This window comes from Erinaceus europaeus, chromosome 18, assembly GCF_950295315.1.
Source record: "Erinaceus europaeus chromosome 18, mEriEur2.1, whole genome shotgun sequence".
NCBI classification, from domain to species: domain Eukaryota; kingdom Metazoa; phylum Chordata; class Mammalia; order Eulipotyphla; family Erinaceidae; genus Erinaceus; species Erinaceus europaeus.
Genome location: NC_080179.1, coordinates 38031390 through 38047757, shown reverse-complemented (window position 1 = coordinate 38047757; position 16368 = coordinate 38031390). Strand labels below are relative to the sequence as shown.

Here is a 16368-nt window from a genome sequence, read left to right as displayed (position 1 = left end):
CGCGTGCAGCTTCCCCTGCAGGTGGGGACTGGGGACCTGAACCCAGATCCTTGCACATTGTAATGTGTGCACTCAACCACCTGGCCTCTCACTTCACTACATCTGGGTCCACTACTTCCTCCCCAAAATAGAGGGAGGGAAGCCCATGATGCTATAGCATTTCACTTATTTTTGAAGACATTTTTGTTGTGATAGAATGAGAGAGTGTGGGGGGCGGAGAAAGAGAGCTAGAGTTGGAATTGGATAGACACAGAGCACTGCCATCTTGTGGATGTCAGGACTGGAACCCAGGGCTTTATACCTGCAGGACAAGCCTCTTATTGCTAGCATCCCACCCCTATCATCTTCTCCCATTCCTTATGAGTCTAGGATATCATACAGAATAGAATATAGATTTCACTTACATTTTCAAAGAAAATAATTTATTTGTATTATTTTATTTTATTTTTTGCCTCCAGGGTTATTGCTGGGGTTCAGTGCAGGCACTGCAAATCCACTGCTCCTGTTGGCCAGTTTTTCCATTTTATTGGGTAGGACAGAGAGAAATTGAGAGAGGAGGGGAGATAGAGAGGGAGAGATAAAGAGAGAGACCTGCAGACCTGCTTCACCACTTGTGAAGCTTCCTCCCTACAGATGGGGAGCAGGGTCTCAAATCTGGGTCCTTGCTCACTCAGGTCCTTGTGCTTAGTTCTTTGTGCATTTAACCAGATGCACCACTTCCCAGCCCCCCAAATGGTTTATTTTTCAAAATCCTTTTAACACACATAAGTCACTGCACACATTACAATGTGCACAGTGGAGAGCAACCTGAAGATTCCACCATGCCCAACACAGGCCAGGGACTGCCAGGTCCATTGGGCCCACTTACTCATCTCTGACCCTGCCAGATGAAGAGGGGCCTGAACACCCACAGGCTCTTTCTCTCTCCCAAAACAAGCACAGCTGTGTCACACAGAGGCCCCAAGTCAGGAACTGTCAACACAGAGTCTTTTTTGTGAAGACCTCAGAGTGGCATGCAATGCCTCTGCCTGCACCCTGCAACAGCTGTGGTCTCTGATGAGAGCAGTCAACAATGTTTCTGTCCCTGTGGGCCTCAGAGGTGGTGGGAATTGAGTCTCCAGGCAAAGATGCACAAATATCTCAGTCCACTGCTCCCCACTCCTCCCACCTGTATCTGTAGCCCCGATGAATCTGGAGCTTCCACCCTTCCCCATCCCCAAGGGGACCACTCTACCTCCCTGTGATCTCTGTGGCACCTTATACCAGTGTTAGTCCATTTTACTTATTTAAGCTGTTTTATTTCATGAGAGAGAGAGAGAGAGAGAGAGAGAGAGAGAGAGAGAGAGAGAGGCAGAGCTGAGATGGCTGCATGAAGACAGCACCTAGGCTGACTCTCCTCAAAAATTTTCTTCAAACCCTGGAAAGTCTAAATGGAGGCAGAATTTCCAGGACAGCAGGACAGAAACTACAGAGGTGGGGACAAAGAGAAACGAAGTGGAAAATTATAAGCCATCTATGAGTTGGTAGAAGTGTGACAAAGGAGAGCCGAGTGCCACCAAGTTGCAGATGCTACCATGACGCCATCCTGACTTCCCTGGGCAGACGACCTTACCAATGTGTCCTGAAGCCTCCCCTCCCCAGAGCCCTGCCCCACTAGGGAAAGACAGAAACAGGCTAGAGGTATGGATCCACCTGCCAACATCCGTGTTCTGCAGAGAAGCAATTACAGAAGCCAGAACTCCCACCTTCTGCACCCCATAAAGAATTTTGGTCCTTGCTCCCAGCAGGATAAAGAATAGGGAAGCTTCCAATGGAGGGGATGGGACACAGAACTCTGGTGGTGGGAACTGTGTGGAATTGTACCTCTGTTACCTTACAGTCATTTTAATCATTATTAAATCAATAATAAAGTGTGTGTGTGTGTGTGTGTGTGTGTGTGTGTGTGTGTGTGAAAGAGAGAGAGAGAGAGAGAGAGAGAGAGAGAGAGAGAGCGACCAAGACATCACTCTGGTACATGTGATGCCAGGGATTGAACTCAGGACCTCATGCTTGAGAGTGCAATTGTGCTACTGCCTGGGCCATGTATTGGTTCCTTTCAAAGGGACATGAGGGAGTGAGATTAACCCTCAGATTCAGTACTCCCAACCAGGTATCCTGGAAAGACTTCATATCCCAGGGCAGCCAGTTTGGTGCCCATGCTCTTGAGCCTATCACCTGCCAGCCCTGTGTGGGCCTGGGCCCCAAGTTGCTTAGCATTTCTCTAAGCTTTGCTGGCTGCCTCTTATCTCCCCAGTGGGTATGGAGGGCAAAGCAGCTAATGTATCCAAACGAGTGCCCAGTCTCTACCTGCTAAACCATCAGTGCCCACTTATGTTCTGCTAGATCCTGAAAGAGCAGTCCAGGGTGAGTCAGTGATACACAAATAAGTGAATGGCTGAAAGAGGAGGTGAGCTGCCCAGACAGAAGCAGGGAGCCGGTCTATTGGCTTGGGATTCCTGACTCTCTCTAGCCACCGTGGGCTCTGTCTAGCTCTGTCTTCAATTTCCTGGTGAGATGTTGCCCCTTTCAGACCTAAGTCCTTCAGATCTTCTCCACGGATGGGCTTTCTCCAAGATACAAGCAGGTAGAATGACAAATGTTGGGACTGAAATTCTGTCTCTGTTATAACCTTTAAAATAGTATTATTATTTTTAAACAAGAGCATTTTTCAGTTCAGGCTTGTGGTGGTGCTGGGACTGAATTAGGGACCCCAGAGCCTCAGATGAGAATGTCTCTTTGCACAGCCATTATGCCATCTCCCCTGGCCTCTCCCTGCCTTTTCCTTGTGTGCCTCAGGCCTCTCACTTCTCTGAGCTCCTTTCCTTGTCTGTGAAAATGGGGAAATGGGAAGAAATCCCAACCATACAAGGTTGTGTGAAAAAACAACTTTAAGAATGTACACGTGCAGGGGCTGGGCAGTAGCACACCCAGTTAAGTGCACACAGTACTAAGCACAAGGACCTGCACAAGGATCCAGGTTCGAGCCCCAGCTCCCTACCTGCAGGGGATCACTTCACAAGCGGTGAAACAGGTTGACAGGGCTCTCTCTGTCTCTCTCCCTTTCTATCTCCCCCTCCTCTCTCAATTTCTCTCTATCTTATCCAATAAAATGGAAAAAATATCTGCCAGGGTTTCTGTGAGAGAGAGCATATGTTCACACGTATCCATAAACTACTGCAAAATATATACCTAAAAGCAGAAGTACACTAGAGTTTGCAGTGAGTACCCTCCCAACACTTCCTCTCCACTATTCCAACCTTTGGGTCCATGACTGCTCAACAATTTGTTTGGCTTTGTATGTTAACTCTCTTTCAGTCACCAGGTTCCAGATGTCATCAGGATGCCGGCCAGGCTTCCCTGGACTGAAGACCCCACCAATGTGTCCTGGAGCTCCGCTTCCCCAGAGGCCCACCCTACTAGGGAAGGAGAGAGGCAGACTGGGAGTATGGACCGACCAGTCAACGCCCATGTTCAGTGGGGAAGCAATTACAGAAGCCAGACCTTCTACCTTCTGCAACCCACAATGACCCTGGGTCCATGCTCCCAGAGGGATAGAGAATGGGAAAGCTATCAGGGGAGGGGGTGGGAAATGGAGATTGGGTGGTGGGAATTGTGTGGAATTGTATCCCTCCTACCCTATGGTTTTGTTAATTAATCCTTTCTTAAATAAAAAAATATATATCTGCCAGGGGCAGTGGATTCATAGTGCTGGCACTGAGCCCCAATCTACCCACTGATCATACTCTTCTTCCCATCCATCGAAGTGTATCCTCAAGAGACGATGAATAATTCAAGTTACTGTGGCTACACATATTGATTGTGGCTCCATGAGATCTACTGCTTCTAATTTCATTCCTACACGAAATCCATGATTTGGAACATCCTTATTAAATAGTTTTACTGGTGCTGCAATGGAGCCAATTTCCCTGAGGTAGTCAAACCATTTAAAAGGAAGTTTTGTATAATCTCTGGGTGGAGTAAGTTCAATCATGTTAATTTCATAGAAACCAACTGGGAAAATAGAAGGGGAGGTCGAATGATAACAGAGCCAGTCAGGTCCATCTGCTGCTTCTGAGCCACTGATCCCAATCATCAGGAATCCATTAGCCAGCACCTTTCTAATGGTTGCAACACATATATAGAAAGAGTTAATGGGTCTATAGCTTCCAATTTCATTCCTTCTTTGAACCATTCCCCACTCTGGTCTATTTCTTTTACCTTAGCAAATAAATGTGGTGGTGTATCAATATGTCCATCCTGTTTCTTTGTAATATCAGATCTTTTGAATCGATGACCTATTCTTCAAGATCAACCAGTATGATGGATTAATGGGCTGTGCATATGACACCAGAAGTCATCTGTCCTATCTTCACTGACTTCATACACTAACCTTAGTCTTCCTCCAAGTATACTTTCCACCACTGCCACTCATGTAACCACTTCCACTGTCATGCAAGGTTTGAAAGGATGTTGCATACTCTCTGAAACCTTTTGTGAGAAATCAGGAGGAAGTGTTTTGGCACCAGTTAGTTATTTCACTGGAAAAGCTTTCAAGTTTATATATTTATGCTGAATAGTTCTAGGAGGGACAAGAGATTTTCCACTGGCTGCACACCAACCAACTGGATAGATATCAGAACTACATATATTGCACCAGAAGTCCAGACCAGAGTCATTTTCAAATCCTTCATATCTTAAAAGGGCATTGTAACCTGCTAATTTTATAATTCCAGCAATCCAGAAGACTTTGGTAGGTAGGCTGCAGGAACTTTTTTGGAACTTTTTTGCAGGAACTGTATTTGGAACTTTTAAAAAAATATTTTTTAATATTTATTTATTTTCCCTTTTGTTGCCCTTGTTTTATTTTTTTTATTGTTGTAGTTATTATTGTGCCACCCGAGCTTAACCTGCTGCACTATAGCCCAACTCCCTGTAGTTATTGTTGTTGTTATTGATGTCATTGTTGTTGGATAGGACAGAGAGAAATGGAGAGAGGAGGGGAAGACAGAGAGGGGAGAGAAAGATAGACACCTGCAGATCTGCTTCACTACTTGTGAAGCAACTCCCCTGCAGGTGGGGAGCTGGGGGCTCAAACTGGGATGCATTGGATCGACCTTCTCATGGTGCATCCTGTGAGTACCCATTTATTGGGGAAACTGACGATCCTTCCTAGCCACATGGATCCCAGTCACTTTCAAAGCCAGCAACAAGCAGACATCAGGCTCAACCTGACGCTGTTGACTGGCTATGGAAGAAGGGCAAACGCTAGAAGAACTGGGATCCTTACGCGAGTCATTGCGCTTTGCGTGCACGTATGCTTAACCTGCTGCGCTACCGCCGACTCCCTGTATTAGGAACTTCTACTCTCACATTTTCTGAGATATCACCCTAGCAGGCCCCCATTGGTGCATGTTTAAAGCAGGTAGCTGGAGCTGCTGTATAGCTATTGATATAGATATAGTTACCCCAGCTGAAGCCTTCCACAGAGACAGCTTTTGTCTTTGCTTAATTTTGCAAGGTAGCTTGATACTGAGCATATGCAGCTACTTTAGAAACTAAAGGTTGTTTCTGAAGAACTTTTGCTTTCTTTGTTGGAGGCTTACCCTGAAGTCTGGCCAAAATGCTTGCCTTCTTGGAATTTGACGAATAACTTCTTGAACATGAAACACTGCAGAAACGCTTTGTTTTAGAGTAAAAAGCATCTCGTACACCAACCATTCCACACATTTCACAGGTAGCCATGCCAGATTTACTGTCTGGGTATGTGTAAGCTTGTCCATTGGTTTTGATAATTGGGAGGTTAGAAAGTAAAGGAACGAGGGGGTTCCCGGAAGATGGCGGACTGAGAAGCTGCTAGTGGCTTGAACTCTGACCACATCTTCTGGAAACGGTAGGATTTTCTGCCTTTAGTAGGCCAGTCAATAAGGGGTCCTAGCGGTGACACCAAGGAGGTGACTATAACTTAATTTGGGTTAAGAAATAAAGTAGAACAAAAGGGGAAAAAATTCTTTCCTTTTAATTATTAAGCACACCCCCTCCCCTTCCCCCCCCATAACCAGTCCCTGGGGACCAGCTCCTAGCAGGCTCCCCTGCTGAGCTTCTGTCTTTACCAAATTCCTGTCCCACCAGGGAGTATCATTCATTCTAAGTCTATACCCTTCTGAAACCTCTAGCCTTTTTTCTTTCTAAGTAGCCAACCCCCCTACCCCGCATAGCTAATTAAATAATTAAAAATAAATAAATAAATAACTCTTTCCTTTCACCACTCTTTTATGACTGTTCTTTTTCTTCTCTTTTTCTTTTCTCTCTCTCTCTCTCTCTTTTTTTTCTTTTTCTCATTCTTGTCACCCTTTCTTCCTGAATCCTACAGCTTCCAAAGCCATAGGCCCCAGCCCCCACACCACCAAACAGTATGCTTTTTTGAATTCACTGATACACATTTGGGAATTATTTGGGGGGAGAATTCTGACTCAGTGTGGACTCTCACTGCGAGTGTCTCTGCTCAACTTCCCTTCCTCCTTTAGCCACCCCTAGAATATACAGTGGATAGTAGATTTGCATAACTGTCTATTTCAGCTATCCTTGTCTAGTCCTGAGTTTTTTTTTTTTTTTTTTTCCTCATTCTTAACAATCAGCTGCCTCTGATCATGAGGTTTGAGGTAATCTGGGACAGGTTTTTTTTTTTTTTTTTTTACCCTGCTCTATTTTATTATTAATATTATATAAAGACATATATCTTCCCCCCCTTTACGTTGATCAGAATTAACTCCTAGGGTACCTTTCATTGCTAGGGTAGTGGGCATCTTATCTATTGTGGGAGGAACTTGTCTCCTTACTCCTACCTCCTTTACAGACTCTCTCCACCCTTCTCCTCCTAGCTAATTAAAAAAATCAAATTAAATTAAATTAAAAATAAAGTAATAAAAAAACCCTTCCTTTCACTGCTCTTTAATTACAGCTCTTTTTCTTATTGTTTCCCTTTTCTCTCACTTGTCTCTTTTTTCTTTTTTTTCTTTTTCTTTTTTATCTTGTCATACACTTCTTCCTTCTTCTTTGCCTTTCTGAATTTGTGAATTATTTTGGGGAAGAAATCTGACTCAGAGTGGACTCTCTATGTGTGTGTCTCTGCTCTACTTCCCTTTCCCCTCTTGTTACCCCTAGAATATACAGTGGATAGTAGATTTGCATAACTGTTTATTCTTGCTATCCCTTCTTTCTTTTCTCTTTCTTTTTCACTGGGATTTGGTTACTATTTTTTCACGGACTGGAGACATTGTTTGGCTAACTGGTAGTTATTAAACTGCTTCAATACTTGCTTCAATACTTGCTACTGTAATTCCTGAGATTGGTGAGTGCAATTGTCATAAAGGTATTTAGTACAGTGTTGCTTGTGCTCAAGACACAACAACTGAGGAACAACAGAGCATAAAAAAGAAACACATGAATAAAAAAAAATGGGTAGATAAAAAACAAATAAACTACAAATCAGCCAGAGGTAACCATAGATAAGAAAAGTATGCAAGCAATAATAAACTTATTAATCACAGAAATGAAAACAACATTGGAAGAAAGGAATGGCAGTATTAGGGAAACAACAGTTGAGACCCCCAAGGAAAATACTGATTATCTTGAGGCAATTAGAGAACTGAAAGCTGAAATAGCTGTAATGAAGAAAGAAGCTGAGGCAAGGGAAAACAGACTAAGAGAAGCAGAAAACAGAATTAGTCAGACAGAGGATGAGTTAGAGAAAACTAAGGAAGAGGGGAAAGAGCTTAAAAAGAGATTGAGAGACACTGAAAACAACAACAGAGACATATGGGATGATCTCAAAAAAAGTGACATTCACATAATTGGCCTGCCAGAGGAAGAGAGGAAGGGGAAGCAAACATTCTAGAGGAAATAATAGAAGAAAACTTTGCACTCCCGAATAATGGAAAGGACATCAAGATTCAAGAGGCCCAGAGAGTACCAAACAGAATCAACCCAGACCTGAAAACAACAAGACACATCATAGTCACAATGAGAAGAAGTAAGGATAAAGAAAGGATCCTAAAGGCTGCAAGAGAGAAACAAAAAGTCACATATAAGGGAAAACCCATAATATTATCTACAGATTTCTCCATTCAAACTCTAAAAGCCAGAAGAGAATGGCAAGATATCTATCAAGCCCTGAATGAAAAAGGGTTTCAACCAAGGATAATATATCCTGCTAGATTTTCATTCAAACTAGATCAAAACCTTCTTAGAAAAACAACAGTTAAAGGAGGCAACCATCACCAAACTGGCCCTGAAAGAGGTTCTAAAAGACCTCTTATAAACAAGAACATCACTATAATACTGGCAATATATCAGAGAAAGCAAAAAAAAAATTTTTTTTTGAACAATGGCACTACAATACATTAAATCCATAATATCAATAAATGTCAATGGCTTAAACTCACCCATCAAAAGGCAGAGGGTGGGGGGATGGATCAGAAAACATAATCCAACCATATGCTGCTTGCAAGAATCCCATCTGTCACAACAAGATAAACACAGACTTAAAGTGAAAGGATGGAAAACTATCATACAGGCTAACGGACCACAAAAAAGGGCAGGAACAGCCATTCTCATCTCAGACACGATAGATTTTAAATTAAATAAAGTAATAAAAGATAGGCAAGGACATTACATAATGATTAGAGGATCAATCAGCCAAGAAGACTTAACAATCATTAACATTTATGCACCCAATGAGGGACCATCTAAATACGTTAAGCACTTACTGAAAGAATTTCAAAAATACATCAATAGTAATACAATAATAGTGGGAGACTTCAATACCTCACTCTCACACTTAGACAGATCAACAAAGTAGAGAACCAACAAAGATACAACAGAATTGAATGAAGAGATTGACAGACTAGACCTCTTGGACATTTTCAGAGTCCTTCACCCCAAAAAACTGGAATGCACCTTCTTTTCAAATCCACAAAACACATACTCAAGGATAGACCACGTTAGGCCACAAAAACAACATCTATAATTCAAGAACATTGAAATCATCCCAAGTATCTTCTCAGATCACAGTGGAGTAAACTAACATTTAACAACAAACAGACAATTATTAAAAGTCACAGAATTAGGAAACTAAACAACATACTCCTTAAGAACCACTGGGTCAGAGATTCACTCAAGCAGGAAATTCAAATGTTCCTGGAAACAAATGAAAATGAAGAAACAACCTATCAAAATTTTTGGGACACAGCTAAAGCAGTACTGGGAGGGAAACTCATAGCCATACAATCACATATTAAACACCAAGAAGAAGCCCAAATGAACGACCTTACTGCACACCTCAAGGACTTAGAGGAAGAGGAACAAAGGAACCCTAAAGCATCCAGAAGGACAGAAATCACTAAAGTTAGAGCAGAAATAAACAACATCAAAAATAAAAGAACCATACAAAAGATCAGTGAAGCCAAATGTTGGTTCTTTGAAAAATTAAACAAAATTGACAAATCCCTAGCCAGACTCACCAAACAAAAAAGAGAGAAGACTCAAATTAATAGAATTGTAAACGATACAGGAGATATCACAACTGACACCACATAAATCCAGAGAATCCTGCGAAACTTCTATGAAGAACTATACGCCACCAAGCTAGAGAATGTGGAAGAAATGGAACAATTCCTAGAAGCATATGCCCTTCCAAATCTGAACCAAGAAGAACTACAAAATCTAAATGCACCAGTCACAGACAAAGAAATTGAAACCATTATTAAGAACCTCCCCAACAAAAAAAGTCCTGGACCAGATGGTTTCACAAATGAATTCTAAAAAACTTTCAGGAAACAATACCCATACTTCTTAAGATTTTCCATAAGATTGAAAAAAACAGGAATACTCCCTTCCACCTTCTATGAAGCCAACATCACCCTGATACCAAAAGCTGATAGGGACAGAACAAAAAAGGAAAACTACAGACCAATATCTCTGATGAACATAGATGCCAAAATATTAAACAAGATCTTGGCCAACCGGATACAGCAACATATCAAAAAGATTGTTCATCATGACCAAGTGGGATTCATCCCAGGAATGCAAGGCTGGTTCAACATCCGTAAGTCAATCAATGTCATTCACCACATCAATAAAGCAAAGCCAAAAACCACATGATTATTTCAATAGATGCAGAGAAAGCCTTTGAAAAAATCCAACACCCTTTCATGCTCAAAACTCTACAAAAAATGGGAATAGATGGGAATTACTCAAGATAGTGGAGTCTATATATAGCAAACCTACAGCCAACATCATACTCAATGGACAGAAGCTGAAAGCATTCCCCCTCAGATTGGGGACTAGACAGGGCTGTCCACTGTCACCGTTACTCTTCAACATAGTATTAGAAGTTCTTGCCATAGCAATCAGGCAAGAGAAAGAAATCAAAGGAATACAGATTGGAAGGGAAGAAGTCAAGCTCTCACTATTTGCAGATGATATGATAGTATACATAGAAAGACCTAAAGGATCCAGCAGAAAACTACTGGAAGTTATTAGGCAATATAGCAAGGTATCAGGCTACAAAATCAATGTACAAAAATCAGTGGCATTTCTTTATGCAAACACTAAATCTGAAGAAGAAGACATCCAGTAATCACTCCCATTTACTGTTTCAGCAAAATCAATCAAATACCTAGGAATAAAGTTGACCAAAGAAGTGAAAGACTTATATTCTAAAAACTATGAGTCGCTACTCAAGGAAACAGAAACTGATAGCAAGAAATGGAAAGATATCCCATGCTCATGGATTGGAAGAATAAATATCATCAAAACGAATATTCTCCCCAGAGCCATATACAAATTTAATGCAATACCCATCAAAGTTCCACCAAGCTTCTTTAAGAGAATAGAACAAACACTACAATCATTTATCTGGAACCTGAAAACACCTATAATTGCCAAAACCATCTTGAGGAAAAGAAACAGAAATGAAGGCATCTCACTCCCAGACCTTAAACTATATTATAAAGCCATCATCATCAAAACAGCATGGTACTGGAACAAAAATAGGCACACAGACCAGTGGAACAGAATTGAAAGCCCAGAAATAAATCCCCACACCTATGGACATCTAATCTTTGATAAGGGGGCCCAAAGGATTAAATGGAAAAAGGAGGCTCTCTTCAATAAATGGTGCTCGGCTGTAACATGCAGAAGAATGAAACTGAACCACTTTATCTCACCAGAAACAAAAATCAACTCCAATTGGATCAAAGACCTAGATGTCAGACCAGAAACAATCAAATACTTAGAGGAAAACATTGTTAAAACACTTTCCCACCTACACCTCAAGGACATCTTTGATGAATCAAACCCAATTGCAAGGAAGACTAAAGCAGAAACAAACCAATGGGACTACATCAAATTGAAAAGCTTCTGCACATTCAAAGAAACTATTAAACAAATAAAGAGACCCCTCACAGAATGGGAGAAGATCTTCACACGCCATACATCAGACAAGAAACTGATCACCAAAATATATGAAGAGCTCAGCAAACTTAGCACCAAAAAAGCAAATGACCCCATCCAAAAATGGGCAGAGGATATGAACAAAACATTCACCTCAGAGGAGATCCAAAAGGCTAACAAACATATGAAAAACTGCTCTAGGTCACTGATTGTCAGAGAAATGCAAATTAAGACAACACTAAGATACCACCTCACTCCTGTAAGTATGGCATACATCAAAAAGGACAGTAGCAACAAATGCTGGAGAGGTAGTGGGGACAGAGGAACCCTTTTACATTGCTGGTGGGAATGTAAATTGGTACAGCCTCTGTGGAGAGCAGTCTGGAAAACTCTCAGAAGGCTAGATATGGACCTTCCATATGATGCAGTAATTCCTCTCCTGGGGTTATACCCCAAGGACTCCATAACACCCAACCAAAAAGAGGTGTGTACTCCTATGTTCATAGCAGCACAATTCATAATAGCTAAAACCTGGAAGCAACCCAGGTGCCCAACAACAGATAAGTGGCTGAGAAAGCTGTGGTATATATACACAATGGAATACTATGCAGCTATCAAGAACAGTGAACCCACCTTCTCTGACCCATCTTGGACAGAGCTAGAAGGAATTATGTTAAGTGAGCTAAGTCAGAAAGATAAAGATGAGTATGGGATGATCCCACTCATCAACAGAAGTTGAGTAAGAAGATCTGAAAGGTAAACTAAAAGCAGGACCTGACCAAATTGTAAGTAGGGCACCAAAGTAAAAACCCTGTGGTGAGGGGTAGACATGCAGCCAGTGGGAGTGGGTGGGAGGGATGGGTCACAGTCTTTTGGTGGTGGGAATGGTGTTTATGTACACTCCTAGTAAAATGTAGTCATATAAATCACTAGTTAATTAATATGAAAGGGGGAAAATTAATTGTATGTCTCGAAGTTTTTCAAAACACAAACTGAATCTTTTAAATATATAGGCTGTGTAATTGATATGCAGACTCTCTCAAAAGCCTAGACCAAGTAGATTAGAAGCAACCAATAGCACAGCTATATACAAGATACTGGGTACTGTACAGCAAACCCTAACAAAAGGACTTTTCAAACTTAACCCAATTACCAAATAATGTGATGATAATATTAACTATCGATTGTCTTTTTGAACCCTAAGACAGCAGGAACCTCACATCTCCACTATAGAGTCTCTACTTCCCCCAGTCCTGGAATCATTGGATAGGGCTCACTTTCCCGTATGCCTCTCCCAATCCGTATCAAATAATATTGCATCTGCCAATCACAGCCTAACCAACACAACGATTGCCACCTCAACATGCTTCACTTCAGACTGTGTCCAGAGACTTCACGTGTGGAATGACAACCCTTCAACTTCATTACTCAGGTGAGACCTTTCCTTTCATAGTATACTCTAATTTCATCTCAGTTGGTTCACTTTCTAACAAAGTCCCAAAACCTAGATATACACCAGTTTCTGTGAGAGAGAGCATATGTTCACACTTATCCGTAAACTACTGCAAAATATACACCTGAAAGCAGAAGTACACTAGAGTTTGCAGTGAGTACCCCCCCCAACACTTCCTCTCCAGTATTCCAACCTTTGGGTCCATGACTGCTCAACAATTTGTTTGGCTTTGTATGTTAACTCTCTTTTCAGTCACCAGGTTCCAGATGTCATCAGGATGCCGGCCAGGCTTCCCTGGACTGAAGACCCCACCAATGTGTCCTGGAGCTCTGCTTCCCCAGAGACCCACCCTACTAGGCAAAGAGAGAGGCAGACTGGGAGTATGGACCAACCAGTCAATGCCCATGTTCAGCGGGGAAGCAATTATAGATGCCAGACCTTCTACCTTCTGCAACCCACAATGACCCTGGGTCCATGCTCCCAGAGGGATAGAGAATGGGAAAGCTATCAGGGGAGGGGGTGGGAAATGGAGACTGGGTGGTGGGAATTGTGTGGAATTGTACCCCTCCTACCCTATGGTTTTGTTAATTAATTCTTTCTTAAATAAAAAAAAGGAAAAAAAAGAAAATAAAGGAGCAACTTCTTCTTCACTCTCTTCAGAGCTTGAGCTGCTACTTGTATCCACATTGCAGCTATCATAACTGTCAAACATCCTGATGAGTCTCTTCTTTTCCTTCTGTTTTGTGAAGAGTGTTCAGTCACACAGGAATGACGTATAAAATAATTCACATAGTGTGTCTTCAGTTCTTCAGAAGAAAGCTATGAATCCTTAAGTATGAACCCGAAAAGCAGATCCTTTGTGTTTTCCATCAGGGTCTCATGGGTAGGGTTTGTCCATACTCCCTGGGCCTGTGGCACCCCTTCCCTGAGCTAGGGGATAGGCACCTCTCCTCCGGGACTACAACAATTACAGGGGGGCCCTAGTTGGGCCCAAACTGGTGGTGGCTCTCTTTTTTCTTTCTTTTCTTTTCCTTTCTTTCTTTTCTTTCTTTCTTTCTTTCTTTCTTTCTTTCTTTCTTTCTTCTTCTTCTTTTTTTTTTTTTTTTTTTACATTTTTTTCCCTTTATTGGGGGATTAATGGCTTATAGTTGATGGTAAAATGTAGTCACTGGAACATGTGTCACATGTCTCATCCTCCCATCCTGGAGCCAACCTCAGGCGAGGTCTTGGGGGCCCAGGGGTCAGTGGACAGTGCAGCCCTTTTCTTAGGCCTCCTGCCTGGAGGAGGGGGTCTGCACTAGCCGGGGCTGGGCCTCCTGGGTCGCACAGCAACCCCACAGGCCCAGACAGCGGCCCATTATGAGGGCCTGCAGCTGTGTGCCGTGCAAGAGAAAGGCCATGATTTATTCTGCGTGCCCAAGTGGAGCCTAATTATACGGGGCAGGACACAAGGACCCTACAGCAAGTGTCTTGAAAGAGCTCCCTCTCATTTGACCAAGACTCCTCAGCCACCCCCCACCCCCTGTCCCATTCACAAGCCCCCTTGTCCCTGCCCTCCCCAGTTCTGCTGCGGGTGGTGTACAGTCTTGAGGGTCCAGGCCTGTTGCCCTGGCAGCCAGCCCCTCCTTATCTCCCCCCACACCACTGGTAGGAAGTCACCTCGGTCTCAAATGTCCTCTTGTGTCAGTCTCGGCTAGCCTCCCTACCCAGCCGGCGCCCACCCCGCAGCTTCTAACACACTCACACACTCAGCTTCTGTGGTGCTCAGTAGCCAAGCTGGCTGGGAGTGGGCACACAGACGGGGGCACACAGGAATATTCACAGCCTGGGGGCAGCCAAGCCACACAAGGGAACACAAGGGACCCCTTGGGAATGAAGCCGCCTTTCAGGGCCAGAGGGGCTGTAGCCACCCCTCTTTCTCCTTAAATAGCCAGCCCTGCAGCACAGCCTGCACAGAGCCTCTGCCTGTGCCACCTCCCACTGGCTGCAGCCCACCTGCCACTCACCTGGAGCCACGGTGAGAGGTAAGAGCAGGGCTGGGTGGGGAGCATCAGGGCGTCTAGGGGCCAGGAAGCGGCAGTCCAGTGTGAGGCTGGGCTGGGCATGTCCCCAGGAGCCTCTCTGAGTACGGGCTGGCCCTGTGGTATTCTTATCTGGCTGCTGGAAGCGTACAAGGGGTGTGAGTGCTTTGCCTAGAGTTTCAGTGCTGAGTGACAGCTTGAATCAGCACCCTGGTCCTTAACTGTTGGTCACCATGGTACAGGGAGGGCACTACTCCCCTGTGCCTTCGATGAGGGCTCCAGACCTGCCCCCTGACATTGGTTCACTGACCCACAGGTTGGGCACCCATGCTGGCCACGCCCAGATGGCTTAGTCCTGAGAGCCAGTCATCCAGGAATGTGACACTCAGACTGAGGCTTTTCCTGAGCTCTCTGTGGAAAGCCCCATGTGGGGCTGAAGGGGGCACTGTGGAGTGAGTAGCCACAGCAGCAAGTGTCCACAGTGCTGCTTAGAAGACTGCGAGACTGTAACCAGGACTGAAACCTCTGGTAATAGAACTCTGCACACACATGCATATATGTTGCTGGATGTGTGTAACATTGTATATGCATATGCATGCATGCTGTTGAGTGTGTGTGTATGTGTGTGTGTGTGTGTGTGTGTGTGTGTGACATCGTACATAGGGGCTGGGTGGTGATGCACCTGGTTGAGTGCACATGCTACTGTGCACAAGGACACAGGTTCAAGTCCCTGTTCTCAGCTGCAGGGGGAAAGCTTTATGAGCAGTGAAGCAGGTCTGCAGGTTTCCCCTGCCCCTCTCAATTTCTTTCTGTCTTATGCAATAAAAAAATTAAAAAAGGGTTAATGGGCTCAGTAGAATCCCAGTGGTAGCACTGAGCCCCAGCAAAAACCTTGGAAAAAAAAAAAAGCCCTGAGCTTAGGCCTCAGTTCAACAGAACTTAACTCCCAGGAGGCTGCCTATCTTCACTGCCCAGGGCTTTTCTTCACTAAGCTCAGGGCTTCCTGACACACAGGTTTCCATCCACTGGGATGTGCAGTGTGGAACTGGTCTGGTGGACCCAGAAATTCTGAGAGAACTGGGTCTTTGAACCTGGGCAGTATCCTGATCCCAGCAGACAGAACTGACTTATGGAGTCTTTTTTTTTTTAAAGTACTTTTTAGTATTTTAAAAAATATTTCATTTATTTATATGAAAGAGACAGAGAGAAATTGAGAGGGGAGAGGGAGAGAGATAGAGACACCTGCAGTCCTGTTTCACTAGTTGTGAAGCTTTCCCTCTTCAGGTGGGGAGTGGGGTCTTGAACCTGGGCCCTTGCACATTGTAATGTGTGCGCATCACCACCTGGCCCTGCTCCTGAAGTCTCAGGACATTATATGTCACTGGAATTCTGGACGGGCCCTTC

The 16368-nt window shown here is 43.6% G+C and overlaps 1 protein-coding gene and 1 pseudogene across 6 annotated transcripts in view; both read right to left on the bottom strand.

Moving 5' to 3' along the window:
* Positions 1-16368, bottom strand: part of LIMS2 (LIM zinc finger domain containing 2) — a 55647-nt gene that overhangs the window by 5702 nt on the left and 33577 nt on the right. The window lies entirely within an intron of this gene.
* LOC103114604 (MBT domain-containing protein 1-like) lies at positions 3740-15293 on the bottom strand (annotated as a pseudogene).